The sequence below is a fragment of the Protopterus annectens genome, chromosome 9.part0 (genome assembly GCF_019279795.1).
Source record: "Protopterus annectens isolate FY-2018-M chromosome 9.part0, PAN1.0, whole genome shotgun sequence".
In the NCBI taxonomy this organism is placed as follows: Eukaryota; Metazoa; Chordata; order Ceratodontiformes; family Protopteridae; genus Protopterus; species Protopterus annectens.
Genome location: NC_056743.1, coordinates 637,761,815 through 637,779,236, shown reverse-complemented (window position 1 = coordinate 637,779,236; position 17,422 = coordinate 637,761,815). Strand labels below are relative to the sequence as shown.

Below are 17,422 nucleotides of genomic sequence, written 5' to 3'. Positions count from 1 at the left end.
TGAACACAGTGAAATTAACAGCTTGGATCATACCTTGACCCCCTGGAGGAGGCCACCCCTTGACAAACAGGTTCTGGACAGTCTAAGAGAAGCCGGGAGAACCCAGCACAAGAAAACCTTATTCCTCTAAATGGAAGAGATTCTCTATGTAGTGCAGAAAAAAGTGATAGAGCCCTCTTCAAGCTCAGATGCCTCTGATGCTTTCATACCTATCAGAAGTTTTTAACAAAGAGCTTTCTTATTCCTCTATTAAAATTCATAACTTAGCAGTCTCAGCTTATCTGCCTGCTGGACTCCCTCTCTTTTCCCATCCTGTCATGAAATAGTTCCAAAGAGGGTTTATCCACATTAGACCCTTGAGAAAACCTTCTGTCCCTCCACGGGATCTCATTTTCATTCTGGAATGGCTAACCGTCCCACCTTTTGAACCAGCTGCCTCCACAGATTTCAAATTCTTGACATGGAAGACAGCCTTTCTTGCTAGTCATTACTTCAGCTAGAAGGGTCTTCAGAGCTTGAGGCCCTTAATAGGTGTGGAACTTTTAATTACTTTATACCATGATAGTCTTTCTTAGGACTATCTCATCTTTTATGCTTAAAGTGTTTACAGAGATCTCTTTAAACAAGACCATCCATTTCGCTTACCTCCTTTCCTAACGCTCAAAACAATGAGAAGGAATCCCCCATACCTTGGATGTGCATATGAACTGTGTTACTACTTGGACAGAACAAAGAATGTCAGGAAGTCTGAGCAGCTTTTTGTGGCCTTTGCCTGTAGCTCTGAGGGGAAACCAGTTTCAAAACAAACCATCTCCAGATGGATCTCCCACTGCATCTTGTTTTGCTACAAACACCACAGAAAGAGGCCTCCAGATCCTGTGAGGTTGCACTGCACTAGAGCTACTGCTACATCATCTACAGCCTTTCTTAAAGGCGTGGCACAAAACACTTAGGAAGCTGCTGCTTGGTCCTCTGTGCGTACCTTCACCAAACATCATCACCTTCCAACATTCTCCAAGTCCAGAGCAGGGTTTGCCACTGCCATCTTGCAAGGCATCCTTTCCTGTCCATAACTTTTCCATCCACTCTCCTTTCAGCTTTGATAGTCATCCCATCAGTTATGACTGCAACAGTGAAGCATGAAAAATATAGCACATCTGTGTACACTTATCATAACTGTAGAAGTTCAAGTGTATTTACTGTTGCAGTATTCTTTCCCTGCTTGCTTTCCATCTTGCCCCATTAAATTGGGGTGGATATTTCCCTCTCTACTTCCAGGTTGTTCACTCCTCTTCATACATAGTCTGTAGTTTCTGAGCTTAGGCCTCTTACCTTAGAGGAGCTCCTATCTGTTGGGGTTAAGAAAGCACTGAAGTTATGGTGCCAGCTGACTCTCTCTCTATACCCAGATGTCTTGAAGTTGGTAAGGGCATCCAGCTGTAGGAAGAGGCGAGAAATTCTCTAGCAGCTGGGTCGACCAAGGACTTCCACAGCAGGAAATCCCATCAGTTATGACTACAGCAATGAATACACTCAAAGATCTGCATTTGTGATAAATGTACACAACTGTACTCTTAACTTCTCTTGGAAATGGCCAGGAACAATTACCACAATCTTCCTCACAGACTGGATCTACTCGCAAAAGAATAGAGATGTTTAATGCACCCCAGCATCATTTATCTTCAGTTGACGACCTGAATGATAGGGTCTTAATTCCTTTTAGGCACTTGTTTACTGAGGATGTGCAGTAGGTATTAATGGGGGCAAGAAAGCCTGCTACTAGAAAATCATATATTAGAACATGGAAAAGGTTTTCTAGTTGGTGCCAGCAATATAATCAGCACCTATTCAGGGTGGTAGCTCTCTGGTCTTACAATTTTTGTGTGAGTAACTTATCATATGGCCTTTCTTATTCCTCTGTCCAGGTTCATTTATTGGCAGTTCCGGCATGTCTTCCCATGGATCCTCCTCTTTCAATGCAGTCTCATGCCGAGATGTTCTTGAAGGGAATTTTTTGCATAAGAGGCCTCCAGGAAAACTGGTGACCCCTTCTTGTGATCATGATTTGTGTCAGAGAATCTAAAAATTGCTTCATTTGAACTAACTAATCTGTCTGACTTGAGGTTCTTAACATGGAAAACAGTTTTTATTGCTCTGACCTCTGCGAGAAGGGTATTTGAGTTGCAAGCTGTTATGGTGAGTCCACTCTGTTATTTTCCATAGAGACAGGGTTTGTTTGAGAACTAATCCTCCTTTTATGCCTAAAGTGGTATTCAAGTTTATTTTAAAGCAAACTATTCATCTCCCCACTTTCTTTCCTGAACCTAAAAATTACGGAGAAAGGATATTCCATTCCTTGGATGTCTACTTGACAACTCCAGTACTAACTTGACTGAACTTAATTTTTCAGATCTTTGAATCCGTTCTTTTCTTGTGAAAGTTAGAAGGGATAAACTATTTCCAAATGGTTCATACAACTAGCAACAATGAGAAAATCAAGACCACTGGTTCAGACCCAAAAGTATTTTATTCTTTAGCACCTCGGTACAAAACCTTCCAGGAGTTACAAAATTCAGCTAAAAATGTGTTACCTTTTATACAAAAAACACAAACTCAATCAATTAATAATACAATCAAACAATTAAATAAAACACTTCAATTAACCTCTCCATTCAGTCCCATAGGGACCAAAGTATCATTTAAAAATAAAGCCAGACTCTTTGTCTTGATTGACTGAGTTTGAGTTTTTTGTATAAAAGGTTGCACATTTTTAGCTGAATTTTGTAACTCCTGGAAGGTTTTGTACTGAGGTGCTAGAGACTAAAATACTTTTGGGTCTGAGCCAGTGTCTTGATATTTCCAAATGGTTGTCTAAGGCTATTACTTTTTGTTATGCTATCCATACAAAAACTATTCCAGGCAGGGTCAAGGCCCGCTCTGCCAGGGCCTTGACTTCATTTATGGCTTTTTGGAAAGGGTTGGATTCTAGAAGCTGCAACTTGGTCCTCTGTACATATGTTTACAAAGCATTACAAACTTGATTCCTTCTCAAGATCTAGATCAGGCTTTGCTAGGACCATTCTCCAGGGGCTCCTGGACTCTTCTCCTTCGACCTCCCAAATGTAGTTAGTTAGTATAATCTATCCATATAGCTAAGGCTGCTTCAGCAGTGATCAGTATGATGAGCACTACACCCTCCTATAATATCCAGATGTACAAGGCTCTCTATTTGTCCATTCCAGACAATCAATAAATCAGTTCTATAAAACATCCAGGCATGTCCAAAACGCAGTTTCAGGTATACTCTCCAGTCCAGTTGGTGAATCTGGGAATCCTGAGGCAATGTTAAAATTGCCTTATGTACACAGACAACCCTCTCCTCCTTCCAACAAACACAAATATATGTGAGAGATGCAACTATGCAGCCAAACTGGAGGCTGAGCTCTCTCAACCCAAGACTGGCAGTCGGTCAGGAGGTGAAGGAAACCACTTGCACCACACAACCAGTCTCACATAGACAAATCGCACCAGCAAACAAGACACATAAACTCTCAAAAACATACGTGGAGGCTCTAAATAAAAATCTGCCAAAGCAACAGAGACCTCCAAAGCAGACATCCAAGCAACCACTACCCCACAACAACTTTCACGTATCACATACTTCACAAAGTCAGTGTGCCATGCAGTCACAGCCCCCAAGGCTAAATAACACACCTAATACACTAGTAATTGGAGACTCTATTGTCAGGCACACTGATGTCACACTCACCAGACTGAACAAGGAGAAGGTCACTGTAAACTGCCTGTTGAGTGCCAGGATCCGCCACATAACACAAGCACTCAGGTCACTCCACAGCAGGTACAAATATGACTCTGTCATTGTCCATGTTGGTTTGAATGACCTGAGACGTACCTCCCTGAACTACATAAAAAGAGACATAGAGGATCTCTCTGATCATGTAGCCCAGGCCAGTATGACCCTGACCCTGAGTAGCATCTTACCCTCACCAAGAATGATGCCACAGTATAAAGACAAAATGATAAATTTTAACAATTGGCTAACCTATTGGCGTCATTCTAAGGGGATCCAGTGTCTGTCAGCCTGGGATGACATGCTTGACAAGCCACGTTGCTTCGGCAGGGACGGCTTGAACCTGTCACCCTTAGGCTTTCAAATACTGGCTAAGGCTCTTGCCACCCCCATAGTGCCTTTTTTAGGCAAGGCTCAAAAGACAAACCCACCTCTATAGACAATACCAGAAACAAAAAACTAAGGGTAATGCTACTCAACGCCAGAAGTCTAAACCTCAAGATGCACGCACTTGAGGCACTTCTTAGTATGGAGAAAATTGATATCAGTGCAGTAACAGAAACCTGGTTCAAGGGTCCAGAGAGCACCCTAGCATTACCAGGGTTCAACTCATACCATTCTTTTCGGCCCAGAACCTGGACTGAAATACTAAAGGCAGGGGAGTATCCATCTTCATCAAGGATACTCACACCTCCCGGTTAGTGGCACTGCACGAGGCAGCGGAGACCATCCATATGCAACTAACAGTAGGTAAAACTGCTTTTCAGTTTGTAGCCTGCTACAGATCACCCACCCTGACTCAGGACCCCCACTCGGCATTCCTGAGAACATTGGAAAATACGAAGGTCTCGCCAAACACCATGATACTGGGGGACTTCAACTACCCAAGCATTGACTGGGAAAACTACTCAAGTCCCAACTCTTTTTGCCCAACGGTTACTCGAGTTTATAAACTCAAATGCCTTGGAACAACTGGTCACCACTCCCACAAGAGGGGACAACATATTGGACTTGGTCATCACCAACATGGGGGCTAAATGTTCCACACCAGAGGTAAACCCCTCGTTGGTAAGATCAGACCATAAACTAATCACAATGGACATCCACATCCCGATCTCATCCCCAGCCAAGGAAACCACTGTGAAAAATTTCTCAAAAGCAAACTTCACACTTCTCTAGACCGAGGTGGAAAGTTTCAAAGCCCCTGGGAAAATGCTACCCAAACCGCAGAATCCTTTACAATTGCACTCTATGAGCATCTACAGGAATGCATGGATCATGCCATCACAAGTAAAACCAAGACTCACTCCTCCAAAAACAGGAGACCAGTCTGGTGGACCCCGGCCATAAATAATCTATACAACAGAAGGAGGGAAACTATTACATGAAAAGGCAAAATCCTAAAAAGGGAAGGCATCCCTGATCAGTACTAGCAAGAAATTTTGATCCCTCATAAAATCATCAAAGGCTAACTTTGAAAGAAAAATCGCCAAAGACTCTAAAGATAATTACAAGGCGTTCTTTAGCTACGTCAATAATCTGGATGGCAACTCTCAGATATGCTCTGAGCTGGTGCAAAATGGCACAAAATACACTGAACCCACTGACATTGCCAACATCCTGCTTGACAGGTTCAGTGCAAACTTTACCCCCCCTTCCCCTCAAAAGAGCCAGTGTCTATCCTAGAAGAATGCAATTCCCCAGACATCACAGACACACAGGTGAAAGCAACCCTCTCCAAAGTAAAAAAAAAACACAGCATCAATGGGACCGGATGGTATCCCGGGCTGTGTCTTACACGAGCTCCAAAATGAACTAAACCCTCACATAAATTCACTGTTCCAACTCAGCCTTACCACAGGTTATGTACCCAAAGAATGGTGTACAGCAACAGTGATCCCACTTCACAAAGGTGGCGCCACAAAGGATCCTGGGAACTATCGCCCTATAAGCCTGACTAGCCTGGTCTGCAAGGCTATGGAGCGCATCATCATGGATCTCATAAACAAAGACATTGGGAATCTCCAAATACTGGACCCTACCCAATTTGGCTTTGTTAAAGGCAGATCTTGCCTCTTAAACCTAGTTGAACTCTTTGAAACAGTTACCAAAGCCATAGATGAGGGAATGGTAGTCCACACAGCCTCCCTGGACCTCGCAAAGGCCTTCGGCACAATACCCCACTCTGGCCTCATAAATAAGCTTACTACTTTAAATATTAACCCATATGTCACAAGATGGGTTGCAAACTGGCTCAGGGATAGAACTCACATGGTCAGAGCTGCGGGTGCCATGTCTGACTCTAAACCGGTTACAAGTGGCATCCCACAGGGCTCAGTCCTGGGACCCCTCTTGTTTGGTATTTACTTCTCTGAGGTACAGGCAAACACAGGAGGACTGTGGCTTACCAAGTTCGCAGATGACTGCAAACTGGGAGCTATAATACTCTCCGGCTGACACAAGCATCAGAATAGGCTCTTATCTTGAAAGGGTGAATAAGTTTTTAGATTTTCATTTTAAGGAATATTTACCCAAAGTTGTTTCACATGTAAGAAACACTCAAGATGTGTGTTTAGCATTGCATGGGTTGAAATGGGAACAGGATTACTATTGGGCCACAGTAGATGTTTCTTCCTTATATACTAATATTGGGAAAAGATGGGGTCTTGAGGCTATGCAAAGAATGATGGGAGAAGGACCACGCACTACATTTCTAATAGGTTTGTTAGAATTTAGTCTTACACATAATTATTTTGTATGGAATAAGGAATTTTTTTTACAAAAGAAAGGAACGGCGATGGGTGCAGCTTTTGCACCCACATATGCTGTTATTTATATGGGGGAATTTGAAAAGAAATTTATGTTTGTGTGATTTTTTTGTAAATCATGTTGTTTTTTATAAATGCTTTATTGATGACCTCATTTTTGTTTGTAAGGGTGAAACATGTATGTTTGAACAATTTATGGCATGTTTGAATGCGAACACTCATAGGTTACAATTTACTGCTCAATATTCCCCATGTAATATTTCCTTTTTGGATGTGGAATTTTATATAGGGAAGGAGAATACTGTACAATTTAAACCTTTTAGGAAATCTTTAGCAGTAAATATTTTTTTGCATGCTACTAGCATGCATCCATTTCATTTGATTAAGACCTTACCAGAGGGAGAATTTAAAAGAATTCTAAGAAATACTTCCGAGGTTGATTTATGGGAAGGAGTTTGTGAAGAAATTATCATCAGATTAACATTTAGAGGTTAAGATAATATTAGATTATTCAGTCCAAACAAGCACCCAAATAAGAGATGGAACGCTGAGGAACGATGTAAAATTAATCAAAGTAATTAATTAATGCTGTCACTACAATTCTGCGTTTCCATATAAAACACTTCTTCAGATAACTTCAGTGGTTCAAATGCTGTTTAAATACTATGACGAAATTCAAATACAAAACATCATTGGATATCCAGTAATATTTAAAATGAAACTTCCATTTTCAAACTTTTCAAGAATATAAATGAATATATAACCAACCTTTAAGGTTGGTTGTTTCCTCTGAAGGTTCCATAACTTCTTTTATTTCACAGTTTTTGGACAATAAACTCAAAAAATTAGCATTTGTGGGTTCTGCAGTATTAACAGATTCATGGGATTTATTAAAACTTTTAAAAATGGAATTATGTCATGATTCATTGATATTTATTACAATGGATGTTGTGGATTTATATGGTAGTATACCCCATGAAGTAGGTCTAAATTGGTTGGAAGAATATATGTTAAAGTTCGGAAAATTCTCAAACATGGATTTTAATAATATTCTTTTATTCATGGAAATTGTTTTAAACAACAATTTTATGTATTTTGAGGGAGAATTTTATAAACAGATCAAAGGAGTGGCAATGGGAGCAGGATGCGCTCCTACATTTGCCAACATTGTACTTTCTTGGTGGGAAGATCAATTCATTTTAAATAGTGAATTTAAAGGTTGTTGGACACTATACAAACGTTTTCAGGACGACATATGTATATTATGGACTGATACAGAAGAAAAATTCATTGAATTTTTGAATTATATTAAGACCACTACACATTTTTTGGATTTCACATATAAAATTGACCATAAGACTTTAAATTGTATTAGTGTTTCAAAGGAAATGGGTAGTTTTAGTTCAAAAATTTTCAGGAAACAAACTTTTTCTAATTCTTATTTGCATTTTAATAGTGGCCACCCTTACTTTCAGAAGAAAAATCTTATTAAAGGTCAACTGGTAAGGATTAGCCGGATGACATCAAACGAGACAGAATTTAGGGTCGAAAGTAAAAAGGTCTGTGAAATGTTCAAAAGTAGGGGTTATCCAACAGACCTAATATGCCAGATAGAAAGAGAGGTTTTCAAAGGTAGAAAAGGTAGGTTTGGACCTATTTTGGGAACAGACCTGGTCAACCTTCCTATAACCAAAGATTCAGTTCCAAGAAAGGATGACAAGGACCCTAAAGGGACATTTATAATGGAGGCTCTAATATTATAAAAAGAATAGTGAACAGAGAATGGGATAGATTTCAACAAATCTCTGACATTGATCCTAAAGTGTTAGGGCCTTTACATTTAGACGGGATTTGAATTTTAAGAACATGTTTGAATTTGGAAGTAGAAAAGCAAACACAGGTTGCCGTTTAAAATACGGCACATATAAGTGTGGGATGTGTTCCCAATGTAACTTCATAGTAAATGCTTCTTCTATTGAAGTTCCTTGCAGGAATAGGCATATTACGAACAAAGTGCATGCAAATTGTAATAGCTCAGGTTTAGTTTATTTAGCAACATGCAAAGTCTGTAATTCATTTTACGTTGGGAAGACAGAACGGAAACTTAGGCCGAGGATTTATGAACATTTTTATGAGATAAATAAGGCCAACTCTAGAAATGCATTATTTCGCCATAAGATGACCTGTCCACAATCTATTTTTTTCTTTTTTTGTTCTTGAAATTGTTCCTAGGGAAATACGGGGAGGTATGTGGGAGGCAAAACTGGAATACAGGGATGTTTTGGCAAATTACTTTAGAGGCCAACAAGAATCCCCGTTTAAATGAAATGTCTATTATACCTGTTTTAAAACTTAGATCAGCTAAATTGTAATAATTATTAATGTCATTTTATCATGTGCCACTAGAGGGCATTGGTATATCATTCATTTCCTTCAACATTAATTTTTTAATTAATTTTTAATCAATTGAAGTTTGTTACAAATATATATATGTATTATTATTATGGTTAAATTAGTTTTTTACAGAAGGTTTTAGGGTGATAATATTGATTATTTATTCATTTATATTCTTGAAAATTTTGAAAATGGAAGTTTCATTTTAAATATTACTGGATATCCAATGATGTTTTGTATTTGAATTTCGTCATAGTATTTAAACAGCATTTGAACCATTGAATTTATCTGAAGAAGTGTTTTATACGAAAACGCAGAATTGTAGTGACAGCGTTAATAAATTACTTTGATTAATTTTATATCGTTCCTCAGCGTTCCATCTCTTATTTGGGTGCTTGTTTGGACTGAATAGTTTCTTTGGTTTCCTTCGTGCTTGCCATATAATATTAGATTATCAAATATTAAAGACAGATTATGCTGAACCAGGAATTTTGGAGGGGGAAGTCATAAAGAACATTTCCACATGCCAAATTGTTCAACAGAAGATAGAATATTTTTTGTATCTAGATTTTCTAATTTTTCTTCTGTGGTTGAACAAATTATGAAAGAATTTTGGCATGTGGTGTGTGATGATCCAAATGTAGGAAATCTATTTCCCAAACACATTACATTCTCTTACGGTAGATATTCAAACTTGAAAGAATTGTTAAATAGAAAATTAATTAATTCTACTGGTAAGGATGTAGGGGACGTTTCGTTGTGGTCGATGTTCAGTATGCATGAAAGTAAAAAACATGCATGGATTTAAAATTAATGGCAAAAAATATTTTGCATTTGAAAGATTTGATTGTCAATCATCAGGAGTAGTATACATCTTAGGATGTAATTGCAGTACACCTTTATGGTATATTGGGCAAACCACGAGAAAGGTTAAAGTGCGCATTTTGGAACATTTGGGGGATATAAGAAGGGGAAATATGGACAGTCCAGTAGCCTCCCATTTTATTAATGTATATAATGGGAATGTGGATTTTTTTTATTTAGTGTGTTGGCCAGACCCCATATTTGCATAGATAATTTCAAGAGGGCATTATGTAGATTAGAATACAAAATGATCTTGGAATACCACACATTATACCCTAGGGGCATGAACTTGGAAAGTGGATTTGTGATATGAAATTTTGTATGTTACTTATTTACTTAAAAAATGTTTACTTATTTAACGTAAGTTATATATTTAGTATATTTATGATAAATTAAATTTTGCTACTCTTATTATTATTGTTTATATTCATATATTTAGTACCAATAAATATTTATGTTAAAAGTTATATATTTAGTAGTAATAAATATTTAAATATATAAACATTTAATTATATTTATATCTTGGAAAAATGTATGCATTAAAGATTTGAAAACATCAGACTTGGCAATAATAATGTTTTTAAGGCAGTTGAACAAATGAATTGTATTAAGATTAGCTAAGAATGTGGGATGGTTCAATGGTGTAATTGTTTAATTGATAAATTTAAAAGGAAGATGAATTCTGATAGTAAATGTTCCATGAAGGCGAATTGCCGAGGTACCAGAACGTATGTTGTGTACGGAATAAAGGAATCTTCCGTGCATCTCACCCTTTGGGCTCCTGTGTTGGTGGTTTTTGGATCCTCTAGAAGGGCCTTATGGAAACAGATACCTGGTGTCAGAACCATGGCCTCAAGCTAAATGCCAAAAAGTGCATAGTCATCCCCTTTGTGGAAAAACAAAGTGCCCACAAGCTACCACATAGGAGGTAATCCACTAAGTACCGAAGAAGTAATTATGGATCTGGGGACCCAAGTACATAGTGGCCTCTCCTCTGACAGTCACATTGCCAAAGTGGTTAGAAAACCCTTCTATATAGCTCACCTAATCACAAAAGGGTTCACATCTAGATCAAGAGAGGTCATTGTGCCCCTCTACTCATCTCTTATCAGGCCCATAATTGAGTACAATATCCCATTTGAGATGTACCTTAAGCGACACCTGCAACAACTGGAGAGACCTCAAAAATACCTCACCAGGAGGATCGTGGGCCTCAAACAGATGCCCTATGCAGCTCTTCTAAAGAAGCTCCAGCTCTGCTCAGTTGCTTAGCGCATACTCAGAGGTGACCTCTGCCTGACATTCAAGGCCATGTTTAACCCGGAACTGTTGGACATGCTCCACCTCAAGAAAACCAAATCCATTAGAACTACATGCTCCAGGGATTTAAACCTTAGCAGAACAATAAACAGGACATGCTGGAGGGATAGATTCATATCTCAAAGGCTTCCCTCTCTCTGGAATAGAATCCCAGTCCATGTTAGGCAGAGCCCCTCGCTGACCCTCTTCAAGAGAAATCTTGATGAGTGGATGGGTAATTGTAAATTTACTCCTGGGATCACTTCTGTGGCCCTGCTGGACAGAGGCTCAGGAATCTAGTCTAAAAGGGAGGCGAAAGCCAACATTCTGGCTAGGCTTATAAATCCCCTAGAGCAGATAGCCTAGTACCTACCTATGACCATAGTACAGTTGTGAATGTAAACTTACTATAACAGTAGATGTTTGAATGGCCAGTGTTGCAGTAGCTGCTCCCTCCCTCCACATTCAAACCCCAGGAGTACCCACTTCCTTACCAAGTCCTCTCTCATTCAGTTACACCCCAAACTTCTTAATTTCTCTAGCATGTCGAAGGGCCAGATGCTGGCGTCCTCTCCTGTCCAGTTGATGAATCTGGGAATATTGAGGCAATGTTACAATTGCCTCATGTACACAGACAACCCTCTCCTCCTCCCACATAACACAAATACTTGCGAGAGATGCAGCTATTTAGCCAAACTGGAGGCTGAGCTCTCTCAACTCAGGGCTGGCAAGACCAGACAGGAGGAGAAGGCAACTACACACACCACAAAACCAGTCTCACATAAAGCTATCACAACAATGAATCAAACACATAAACACACAAAGATATACTCGGAAGCTCTGAGCAAAAATTTACCTAAACAGCAGAGGCCTCCAAAGCAGACACCCAAGCAACCGTCACCTCATGACACACCACAGGCAACACATAAAACACAAAATCAGTGTGCAAAGCAGTCACAGCCCTTAAGGCCAAATACAACACCAAGCATACTTGTCATAGGTGACTCCATAGTCAGACACACTGACGTCCCACTCACCAGGCTGAACAAGGAGAGGGTCACAGTAAGCTGCCTATCAGGCGCTAGAATCCGCCACATAACACAAGCACTCAGGTCACTCCACAGCAAGTACAAATATGACACAGTCATTGTCCATGCTGGTGTGAACGACCTGAGACGATACCTCCCTGGACTACATGAAAAGAGACATAGAGGAGCTCTCTGATTATGTAGCCCAGGCAGGTATGACCCTGACCCTGAGCAGCATCCTTCCTTCACCAAGAATGATGCCACAACATAGAGACAAGATGATCAGCTTTAACAATTGGCTTAATTTCTGGTGTCATTCAAAGGGGATCCAGTGTCTGTCTGCCTGGGATGACATGCTTGACAAGCCACGCTGCTTCGCAAGGGACGGCTTGCACCTGTCACCCCTGGGATTCCGGATATTGGCCAAGGCTCTTGCCACCCCCATAGTGCCTTTTTTAGGCAAGGCTCAAATTCTAAACCTACCAACCTAGAAAACAAAAATGGGAAGAAACTAAGGGTAATGCTGCTCAATGCCAGAAATCTGAATCTCAAAATGCACGCACTCGAGGCCCTTCTCAGTATGGAGAACATCGATGTCTGTGCTGTGACTGAAACCTGGTTCAAGGCTCCTGAGAGCACCCCGGCACTATCAGGTTTTACCTCATATCATGCGTTCCGGTCCCAAAACCCGGACCACACCACAAAAGGAGGGGGTGTATCCATATTCATCAAGGATACCCACACCTCCAGGTTGGTGACAACGCACGAAGCATCGGAAACCATCCAGGTGCAATTAACCATAGGCAAAACTGCTCTACAATTTGTAGCATGCTACAGGCCACCCTCTCAAACTCAGGAACCCCACACAGCCTTCCTGAAGACACTGGAAGGGTATAAATGTATCTCCAAACACCATTATATTGGGTGACTTCAACTACCCGAATATAGACTGGGAACATTACTCAAGCCCAAACTTTCTAGTCCAAAGGTTCCTGGAGTTCATAAATTCAAATGCCATGGAACAACTAGTCACCGTTCCCACAAGAGGAGAAAATATACTAGATCTCATCATCACAAACATGGGGACAAAATGCTCCACACCGGAAGTATATCCCTCATTGGTGAGATCAGATCATAAACTAATCTCGCTGGATATCCACATCCCGCCCCCACCCCAAACAAAAAAGACCACAGTGAAGAACTTCTCTAAAGCAAACTTCACACTACTCAAGACTGGTGTGGTATCCTTCAAGGCCTCCGAGCCAGTGGAAACCACAACCCAAGCTGCGGAAGCCCTTACAAATGCCTTCTACGAACACCTCCAGGACTGCATGGATCAGGCAATCCCTAATAAAACCAAGACTCTTTCCACCAAGGGCAAACATCCAGTCTGGTGGACCCAGCCATAAACAAACTTTACAATAAGAGAAGAAAGCTGTTACATGATAGAGCAAAATCCATAAAAGAGAAGACACCTTTGATCATTATTAGTAAAAAAATACGAGCACTCATAAAATCATCCAAGGCCAACTTTGAGAGAAAAATTGCCATAGATACAAAAGACAATCATAAGGCCTTCTTCAGCTATGTTAGAAACCTGGGTGGAAACTCCCAGATATGCTCAGAATTAGTCCAAAATGATACAAAAATCACTGAACCCACAGACATTGCCAACATACTGGCAGACAGGTTCAGTGCAAACTTCACCCCCCTCTCCCCCGCAAAAGGAGAGAGAACTATCCCAGCGGAGTGCAGCCTCCCAGACATCTCCAATGCGCAGGTGAAAGCTGCTCTCTCTAAAGCTAAAAACACAGCATCAGTGGGACCAGATGGTGTACCCGGCTGTGTGCTACATGAACTCAATGAGGAACTAAACCCGCACATAAGGCAGCTGTTTAATCTTAGCCTTACCACAGGATACGTGCCCAAGGAGTGGCGTACGGCAACTGTGGTCCCACTCCACAAAGGCGGTGCCTCTACGGACCCTGGTAATTACCGCCCCATAAGCTTAACAAGCCTGGTCTGCAAAGCTATGGAGAGGATCATAATGGAACTCGTAAACAAAGACATAGGGGACTTGCAGACATTGGACCCGACCCAGTTTGGCTATGTCAAGGGCAGATCATGCCTTTTGAACTTGGTCGACTTCTTCGAAACAGTCACCAAGGCCATTGATGAGGGAAAGGCAGTCCATACAGCCTACCTTGACCTTACAAAAGCTTTCGACACAATACCCCACTCGGGTATTATAGAGAAACTTACCAGCTTAAATGTAAACCCATATGTCACAAGATGGGTTGCAAACTGACTAAAGGACAGAACCCACAGGGTTAGAGTAGCTGGCGCCATGTCAGACTCCAAGCCGGTCACAAGTGGTGTCCCACAGGGCTCAGTCCTTGGCCCCTGTTGTTCGGCATCTACTTCTCAGAAGTACAGGCTAACATAGGAGGACTATGGCTGACAAAGTTTGTAGATGACTGCAAACTGGGAGCCATAGTGGAAAGTACATCGGACACAGATATCCTTCAGAGGGGTCTCACGGAAACTGATAGCTGGTGCCAGAGCCATGGCCTGAAGTTAAATGCCAAAAAATGTATAGTCATACCCTTCGGGAAAAACAAGGTAACCCCAAGCTACCATATAGGTGGTAATCTACTAAGCACAGAAGAGGTTATCAGGGACCTGGGGAACCAGGTTGACAGTGGCCTTTCTTTTGACACTCACATTGCTAAAGTGGTTAGAAAAACCTTCTACATTGCCCACCTGATCATGAAGGGATTCACATCCAGATCAAGTGAGGTCATTGTTCCCCTGTACTCTTCACTTATCAGACCAATGATAGAGTACAATGCCCCATTCGGGATGTATCTCACCCGACACCTGCAGCAATTGGAGAGACCCCAAAAGTTCCTCACCAAAAGGATAAAGGGACTCCAAAATCTGTCATATGCTGCCAGACTGAAGAAACTCCAGCTCTATTCAGTCGCATACCATCTGCTCAGAGGTGACCTGTGCCTGACATACAAGGCCATGTCCAACCCGGAATTAATGGACATGCTCCACCTCAAAAAATCCAAATCTACGAGATCCACTAGAGCAAGCGACTTAAACCTTAGCACGGATATAAATAGGACATGCTGGAGGGATAGATTTGTCACCTAGAGACTCCCTATGTTGTGGAATAAAATCCCGGTCCATGTGAGGCAGAGTGCCTCGCTGGCTCTGTTCAAGAGAAATCTTGACCGGTGGATGGGAGATCGTAGGTTTACCCCGGGAATCATCTCTGTGTCACTGCTGGACAGAGGCACAACAAACTAATGGGCACAGTATTTTTTAACATAAGGGGTGGCGTAAGCCACAAAAACTCTGGGCTAGGCTTATAAATGCCTTAGGGCAGATAGCCTAGTATAAACCTATGAACCTCTCCCACCTTTTGTTATGTTTTTTTATGCCAGGGTGTGGATCTTTATTTGTTGTAGTTCCTAGCATTGTCCTTTCAGGGCTCAGCCTCCCTATCTCTGCTGGCAGAAAATCTCTGAGGGGCTTTGCACCCAAATTTATCTTGTAGTCAGCTCATCTCAAGCTGCCTGAGAGTTTGAGTGCATGAAAAGTACTCTGAAGCTTTGGAAGCTGGCCGGCTGTTATATCCTTGTCAGGATATAACCCATATAGCTAAGGCTACCTCAGCAGTTATCATCCAAACATCTACTGTTCTGGTAAGTTTAACTTACACAACTGTACTTTCTTTATAATCTGAAACCAATTTAGAAAGAGTAGAAATTACTACCAGAATTGTGTGACCACATAGATGCCTACTAGTGTAGAGCCTAGATGTTTTGTGACAATGTCAGCTCATTTATAAAATAAATAGAATTGTTGGAGTGGTAGTGGCTAGCTGATAATTTGGTTTGCATCTGGCTGCAGTTTGTGGTTGTTACTCAGTTGAGCCCCTTCTTTTCTGCCTGATTGTGCTTTCTATAAAAATTACAGTGTTTATGTTAAAAAGAAAACAGTGCAAAGAGAGTCTAGAGTTATTTGGTAAACTTGCTGACTCCACTGTCTTTGACTAGCGGTTATCCCTCTGCAAATAAACATTGCTAAATCAGTATTTAAGAGTATAGAATTTCATCAGGAAGATTTTTGAGTATAGTATAGTGAGAAAAAGGACCTTATTTTGCATTTTGTCATATGTGGAAGAGTTGGCTGAGTTTGGCACAGTGGCATAACTATTTCCTTTGTGATTTGACTTTCTGGAAAATCATAGTCTTGTTCCCCCTCCAACACACACACACACACACACACACACACACACACACACACACACACACACACTGCTTAATCCATCCATAAATATATGGTTCCACTCTAGTATGTCAACGCATCACAGTGTTGATGACTGACCCACCACATTTGTTTGACATATGCAGATGGTTGATGGGTGTGCAAGATCGACCATCTCCAGGTTGGGGAACATTAGCTTTCCCTGGGGATTGTATGATCTTGAAGTTAGTACATATAATTAGCAGGGGTGTAGGGGGCACAAGCCCCCACATGGGTGGTGCAAAAAAAGATGTTATTTGTTGCATGTGCTGTGGTTCTTTCTCAGTGCATGCATGGTAATCTGTAGATGTTCGGTTTGTTGACCCTTTGCGGTTGACATTTTGGAGGTCGGCATATGAGCTACTCTGCTAATGTGAGTAGACCCATATACATGTAATAAATAGTAACCATTGAAAAAAGAGAATGGTAGTAGAGGCACTAAGGGTGGGAATAATCACAAGTGCTCTTTTTTCCCTCCTGGCTAGGTCCTAGGGATGGGGCCAATACTGAAATTGAGCACAAGGTTCTGAGATCTAAATCTACTGCTGCCATTATCTGATGTTCTTTGTGTCGAAACCTGGTACCACTGTGGAATTAGCCACAAACATTTTCTCTCATGAACTATGCTTACCACAATATTGCTTCTGTGCTCAGTCTTCATCCTCCTCTTATCAACAGTGAAGAGAAACAACTCCTGGGACAGTAGACTCTTACATCTGTAGACAATGTCAACTTCTAAAACGAGTTACCAGTGTTGCAAGTGGTTTGGTTCTCTAGTACCAATGGGCTAGGCCTGGTAATCATTTTGACCTTTACATCTGCATTCAGTGACTCCACCTTAGTAACTGAAGGTATTTACTGCACTGTTAAATTGTTTTTGTACATGTATTTATTTACAGCAAAAATGCACACTACTGTCCATATTTGCAACTCTAAAC

At 41.0% G+C, this 17,422-nt stretch overlaps 1 protein-coding gene across 1 annotated transcript in view; it reads left to right on the top strand.

Annotated features, from left to right (window-relative positions):
* Window positions 1–17,422, top strand: part of SLC44A4 (solute carrier family 44 member 4) — a 1,277,084-nt gene that overhangs the window by 644,035 nt on the left and 615,627 nt on the right. The gene's annotated exons all lie outside the window — the stretch shown is intronic.